A 7,400-nucleotide genomic window follows, 5' to 3' on the forward strand; every position below is an offset into this window, starting at 1 on the left:
GCCCGGTTGCGCCAGATGGCGACGGCGCGGGGCATCGATGGGGCGAAGGTGTTCAAGGCCGGCTCCGCCACCCCTGAGGGCCAAGGGAGCACCTTCTATCCGCTCTTCGTAAGTGCCATTGCTGCTGGCCTGGTGCCTCCCTTCTCCGAGTTCTTCTTCTCTGTCCTCCGCCATTATAAGCTACAGGCTCTGCATCTCCACCCCAACTCCGTCCTTCTCCTGGAAATCTTTGCCTATTACTGCGAGGCTCACGTAGGGGTGCATCCCTCAGTGGCCTTGCTGCGCCACTACTTCTACCTCCGGACCTCTCGCGGTCCTGCTTCCGCGTGCGCGAGCTTCATCGCGTATGGTGGCGCCATTGCCATCTCGAACCCCGGGAAAAGGATCGAGGGCTTCAGGAGCAAGTGGGTCTTGTCGGATGCTGGGCGCATCCACCCTCGGCTGATCTTGCCCACGGAGCAGCCCACGAGCTCCAGCGATTGGGGTCGAGCGGAGCTCGCGGGCCCCCGCGTGAGGCTGGTGCTGGAGAAGATGGACGCGGATCTGAGGCCGGCCAACATGGCTGCGCCGAAGCTGACCGGCGCGTTGCTGCTGAAGGAATTCCTGGAGCACCAGCTGGCTCCGCTTCGGCAGTACTCACTTCCGATGCGGAGGCCCCATCCGAGCCCCGCGGCCTTGGCCGATGGAGATCTGGCTGCGGTCCTCCAATCTCTGGTCAGGGGTGATGTGGCGAGGTTGGAGGGCGCTCCTACGCCCTTGTTCCTCCGTGACGACTGGGAGCAGGTAGTGGAGTCCATGCCCGTCTTCAACGGGGACGGGCCCGTGCCCATGGAAACTCCCGGGGAATCGGTGGACGTGTGCTCCGACGACTCCAGCGAAGAGGAGGAAGGAGGGGAGCGGGAAAAAGGGCCTGACTCCGAGGCGACTGACGGAGAGTCGAGGGCTCCCCTCCCCGAGCGCAGGTCCCGCGTTCCCCGCCTCTCTCCGAGCGATTACGACGAGGATGATGACGAGCAGGATGGCGGGAGCTTGCCCCCGATCCCGAAGAAGGACAGGACCGGGCTGATCTCCCGCGGGTCTGCCCCGGCCCCGAGGCGGACCGCGGACGCACCTTCCGCTTCCAAGCTTCCCGAGGTTGACCCTTCCAGCCGGCTTTCAGGCTTCAAATTTGGCCGGAGGCCGCTCGAGCTCACTAGCGATGACCCGTAAGTGTTTGATTCTTGTCTTTACTTCTTGTTCTGCTTCTGAGGCTTGACGTCCGCATCTCTTGGATAGGATGGCGCCCGCAGCAAAGAAGCCAAAGGGAGCTCCTGAGGTTCCATCCGTGGCAGCGCCTCTGCCCTCTAAGGAGGGTGACCGCGATGCACAGGTTTCTCTTACCCGGTCGTCCTCGCGATGACTGGCTGAGCCGGCTGGGGCGAGCTCAGCCCCCACGGCCCAAGTGACTCCCGAGGTTTCCTTGTCTGCCGCTGCCACTACAGCCGTTGGGACACAGCAGGCTCCACCTCAGGATGCTGTGGCCGCGCTGCCGCCTTCTCCTCCTACTCCACCGGCTGCTATCTCTCCGACTCCTTCTGCCGTTCTGGATCGTGCTGCTGCTGAGCTGGACCGACTGCGGTAGGATCTTCTTGGCGCCGACCCTCGCTTGATGGCCGGGCGCTTGGAGCTGGCTTCAGGATGGGTTCGCTCCGACGCTTTGATTCGGGCGGTGCTGGTCCAGGCCTCGACGGCTTGCGGTGAGGAGAAGCAGGCCATCCTTGAGGCGAAGGCTACTCGTGACGCAGCCCTGGGGGAGGTGGTCGACGTCCGTGGTCGCTGCAAGGCGCTGGAGGACGAGCTGAAAGGCCTGCGGGACTAGCTCGCGAAAGAGGCCCGCCTTCGCCAAGAGCAGGAAGAAGGCATGAAGGCTCGCGAGGCGGCCGTCAAGGAGAGGGAGGTCAAGCTCAGGAAGCGCCACGACTGCCTAGGCGCGCTGGAGCAGGAGTTGTGGGCGAGGAAGGCCGAGCTAGACGACAAGGCCCTGGTTCTTGCCGAGGACCGCGTGGCCTTCACGGAGATGGAGGCGAAGGCTTGCTCCTCGCTGAGGACGCTTTACGACAGCGGCCTAGAGAGCCCGCTGGCTGGCGCCGAGGGCGGCCCTGCCAAGCTCCTTCCCTTCCTGGTTCGTGCTCTTGAAGATGTCGCCCTTGGCCTTGGCCCCACGGCCGAGGCCGAGGCGCGTGTCCTGTCTTCTGCAGCACTGACGCGGGTCCTCACACACATCTACCTTCGCGATCCCGGTGTCGACCTCGACAGCCTGCTGGAGCTAGTAAGCGGCGAGTGTGCCGCTGCCGCTGCCGAGGCCGTGAAGGGTCGCGCAGAGGCTCTGCTGGGGAAGTTCCGGTCCTTCAGCACCAAGCCGAAGCAAGGCGCTGCCGACCCCACTGCTCCATAAGGCGAACCCACTCCGCGCTGCTCCACCGCCGACAAGTGACTCCGTTGTGGCTCTTGTCCTGCCTTTAATTCCTGCACATGTATCATGCCTCGGGGAGGCGTTTAAACTTGTGTTTGGCATTGAGATAACAGTGTGGACTGTAATATTTGCTTTTGAATTCCTGTAAATTTGTGCTTTTCCTTCCTACTTGCTTATGTTCTACGCCGGCAGAGCCCAGCCCCGCGCATACCTCACCCAACGTTAGTCCCGATCGGAAACCAGGACGGGGCCAAGGAGTGAGGGGCTACGTGACAAGTTAGGCTCCTGAGTCACGATGCTCAGGAGTCCCCCTTGGCGCATGAACAACAAGTAGGGAGGTGTGATGTGGGTGGATCTACCGTTCTACGTCTGCAGAGCCCGGCCGCGCGCATACCTCAACCGCCGTTAGCCTTTCGGAACTAAGGAGCGAGGGGCTACGTGACCAGTTAGGCTCCTGAGTCGCGATGCTCAGGAGTCCCCCTTGACGCTCAAACGGCCTTCGTACCTTGGCTCCGCTCGGGGAGAGACGCGCGATGAACCAGGCCGGGGGGGCCTGGCTGGGCGGCGTGCGTCTGGGCGTGACCCAGGCGCAACCCCCGTGCCCAATCCCCTCGTGCGGCACACCCGAGGGGAGGCGTTACGATGAGGCTAGACACTAAGCTCTGGGCTCCCTGAGGTTGATGCGGCCCGGGGGCCACCCTCAGTTGTTTATCACCAGCGCGGAGCATAGCGCTTCCGTATGTGTACGGGCATAGCCGCTCCTCGGCAGTGTCGTCAGCCAGCGCGGAGCATGGTGCTTCCACTGGTACGTGGGAGGGGGCCCCCTTCGGGAGGAGCCCCCGCGTCGTGTACAGCCCCGCCCTGACACGTGGCTGGCACAGTAGGGCCTGGCGAGGTGTATCTGGGCACCTGTGAGCCAGCGCGGGACTCACAGGGGCCCTACCTCTAGGAGGGTTGCGCCTGGCACTAGGCCTTATCTTGTGATGTGTCCCTGCAAATTCGGTTAGATGTCGGCACTCTACGTCCTCGGGTCCCGGCCCTCGAGCTGGTCTCAACCGTCGCTGGTATGCCAGGTCGCGATGCTGTGGACAAGGCCAGAGGGTGAGGGCTGGAGAGCCAGTAAGAGCCCTGAGTCGCGATGCTCAGGTACCCCCCCCCCCTTTAACATGCAAGTGGTCGGCATGGAGAAGAAGAGGTGCCGTGGACCGGCATCAAATAATCAAGCATGGTGGGTCGAACGCATAACCGGAAATAAACGCAAATGGGATACATGTCGCTGGGTCTGGCCCGAGCGACTTGGGGATCATGTAGCCCGAGGGGTGCCCCCAACAAGGTAAGCTAACAACATGAAATAAAAGGGATACATGCCGTAGGGATGGACCCACGCGGCCTAGGAATAATGCAGCCCTGGGGGGTGCTCCTAGCTGGAAGTGAAACTTGAAAGATGTCACCTGATGACGTTGAGGATGAAGGGGTGTTGGTGTAGCAGACTCGGTGGGCTGCGGAAGCCGATCCTCACGAGTCCCCAGGCCTAGGGGCCTCAGGAGGCTCCGGAGGTGTTGGTGGCTCCTCGCGGACCATCTCCATCTCCGCTAGGGCCGCGGAACGCCTGTCCTCTTGTGCCTCCATGATGCCCCTCATGAGGCGCTGGTACGTGGCAGCCGCGTTCGGCAAGCCGTAAGGCATGCGAACGTAGCTGTGGGGTGGACCTCCGCAGCGCCCCACTCACGAGGGCCAGAGGCGCTCCAGAGTGGTGACTTGGTTGAGCCCTGGTATGTCGATGCAGACGCGCAGCCCACCATCCTCGCCTGGATGGGGAGCCACTTCTGGTAGGCGGCGGCCGCCTTTCATGACTCTTGACTCCTGTAGCTCCTGAATGGCCTTGCTGACGAACTCTTGAGGGTCTGGCTCTCCTTGCCTTACTCCTTCTTGAGGGAAACATGCTTCGAAACACGCCTCCACATGGTGCCCAAGCGCCTCCCTCGTGACCCTAGCCAGGTCGGTGGCCCTCCAGGGGAGAGCCCCCGAGCCCTGCCTGAGGAGGGCACCGGGCACGCTTTCCTATGCGATGGAAGGAGGTTCCCCCTAGGCAGGCACGGGCCCAGAGGGGCCTGCCTCCTGAGGGGCTGGACCGGACGATGTCTTCTTCTTCTTGGGGGCGGCCTCGGGAAGCCTCCTTCTTCCGCGATCCGGGTCTCCAGTGACGCGGCCTGAAAGGCTCGTTCCAGGGAACACACTGCGTCCTTCTCTTCACAGGGCACCGTGATGACTCCGCCACTTCCTGGCATCTTGAGGACGTTGTATCTGTGGTGAGTTATGGCCATGAACTTGGCCAGCGCTGGGTACCCAAGGATGGCGTTGTACGGCAGGCGAATGTGAGCGACGTCGAAGTCGATGAGCTCGGTGCGGTAGTTGTCGCGTGCCCTGAAGGTGACAGGGAGGCGGACCTGCCCAATCGGGACCGTGGAGCCGTCGGTGATTCCGGAGAAAGGCTTGCTTGGCTGAAGTTGGCTGTAGGGCACTTGGAGATTGTTGAATGTTTCCACAGACAGGACGTTGAGCCTTGTCCCGCCATCGATGAGGGTCCTGGTGACCACCATGTTGCTGATGATTGCGGAGCAAAGCATCGGGAGGACTCCGGCTGTAGCCGCACACTTGAGCTGATCTGCTGAGCTAAACGTGATGGCGCACGCCGACCACCTGAGTGGGCGTGTGGCTTCGAGCCTGGGGAGGACTGCATTCACTTCGCGGGCGAACTGCTTGAAGATGCATTGAGAGGCTGGGGCTTGAGCCCCGCCCAGGATGCAGGCGATCGCGCACGGCTCCTGGAAGCCCCCAGCCCCCTTGTCCTGGTGGCGGTCCTCGTTTCTCCTTGGCTGCGGTGGCAGCGGAGGGAGGCCTGCGTTGCCTTGCGGGCGATCCTCGCGAGGCTGATCCCTCCAGTCTTCCTCGAGAGGCGGGTCTTGCCAGCGATCCTCGTGAGGTTGATCGCGCCACCCTTGGCACGGGCCATGGTCTTCCCAGCGTCCTGCGTTCCTTCCTCCTCCTCGACTGTAGCCTCGGTCACCGCGGTCGGGGCGACGGCCGATCCTTCCTTCTCGCACGGCTCGGAGCTCTTGACATTCATTGGTGTTGTGGGTGTGGAGGTCGTAGTACACACAGTACCGACTGCCCTTGGAAGGTTTGGGCTGATCTCTACCTCGCTTGGTGTCTGGTTCTGCCGCGAGCACGGCAGCCCCCTTGCGCTTCACATCCTTGGCCTTGGGCTTCTTCTCTTCTGGGTCTACGGCAGGCAGCTCAAGGAGGGAGAGACGCCCTTCCTCAGCCCTGGCGCACTTGGTTGCCAAATTGAACAGCTCCAAGGAAGTGCACAGGTCTTCATGCATCGCCAGCTCCTCCTTCATCTTGACATCGCGCACACCGTCGGAGAAGGCTGAGATGATGGCCTCCTCAGTCACCCTGGGAATCTTGAGGCGTGCATTATTGAAGTGCTGGATGTACTTCTACAGGGTCTCCCCAGGTTGTTGCTTGATGCGGTGCATGTCGCTCACGGCGGGTGGCCGGTCGCGAGTACCTTGGAAGTTGGCGATGAAGCGGGTGCGCATCTCGTCCCAGGAGGAGATCGTGCCCGGAGCCAGGTTCAGGAGCCAGGTGCGGGCCCCGTCCTTGAGCGCCATGGGAAACCAGTTCGCCATGACCTTCTCGTCTCCGTTGGCAGCTTCGATGCCCAGCTCGTAGAGCTGGAGGAACTCCGCAGGGTCAGCTGTGCCGTCGTAACGAGGAGGCAGGTCTGGCTTGAACTTGCCGGGCCACGCGACGCTGCGTAGCTCGGTGGTGAAGGCACGGCAGCCTGCTGTGGCCACGGGAGGCCTTTGGTGACGGAGAGCTTGGTCTTGCATGTCCCCACGCGCTACAGCTGGGAGCAGCGCGGGGTCTTGACGTGTGGGAGCAGGAGCATGGTCGCGACGTGCTGGAGTAGGGAGCGCCCGGGCAGCTTCTTGCAGGCGAGGGACTTCCTGGCAGCTCTGCTCTTGCCGCACTGGCACCTGACGGAGCAGGTTCCGCCCAGGGGCCACGCGCCTTGGAGCCATGGTGCCTTCTTGAGGAGGAGGCGGCCGGGGCGCCGCCAGAGCTTCGTCGCCCACGCGGGGCGGGGTGCGGTGCAGCGGAACGAACGGCGCAGGAGAGCCCCCTGCGGCGCGGACGAGCTCGGCGACGCGGTGGTCGGAGGGCCCGGTGCGGCCCGGCGAGCGTCAGACATGGGCGCGATGGTTGGAGGAGAACGGGGTGGTGGAAGACGAATTACGGTGCACCCCTACCTGGCGCGCCAAATGTCGGATTTCGGGTTCCGGCAGACCCTTGAGGTTCGAACAATGGGGTGCGCAGAGATTTCGCCTCCTACCTACCTGCACCCCTCCGCCTCGCTAAGATCTAGGCTATGGGAAGAACGACACAAGGGACACAGGGTTTATACTGGTTCGGGCCACCATTGTGGTGTAATAGCCTACTCCAGTGTGTGGTGTGGTGGATTGCCTCTTGGGCTGATGATGATGAACAATACAAGGAAGAACAGCCTCGCGAGGGTCTGTTCTTGGTTGAGGTGGGAACGAACTGCTAGGAGGAGTTCGGTCACCCTTCTCTCTCTCGGATCTCGATCCCCTCTCTCTCCCTCTCTCTACCCGCCTCTCTCTACCTCTCTCTACCCGCCTGCCTACCCTGTGGGTGGATGGTCCTATTTATAGAGGCCCTGGTCCTCTTCCCAAATATCAAGCGGGAAGGGAGCCAACAATGGCGGGCTAATTTGAAGGGGGACAGCTAGTACTAGCTATCCTGACAAAAGTAGTCTTCGCCTGCACAAAGCTCTGGTGGTGACGCCGTCTTGGGCTCCACAATGACCTCCGTCTTGCAGTCCTCCTGGTCTTGGTCTTGTTGCGCCGAAATGGCAACC

Source organism: Triticum urartu, chromosome 1 (genome assembly GCF_003073215.2).
Source record: "Triticum urartu cultivar G1812 chromosome 1, Tu2.1, whole genome shotgun sequence".
NCBI lineage: Eukaryota > Viridiplantae > Streptophyta > Magnoliopsida > Poales > Poaceae > Triticum > Triticum urartu.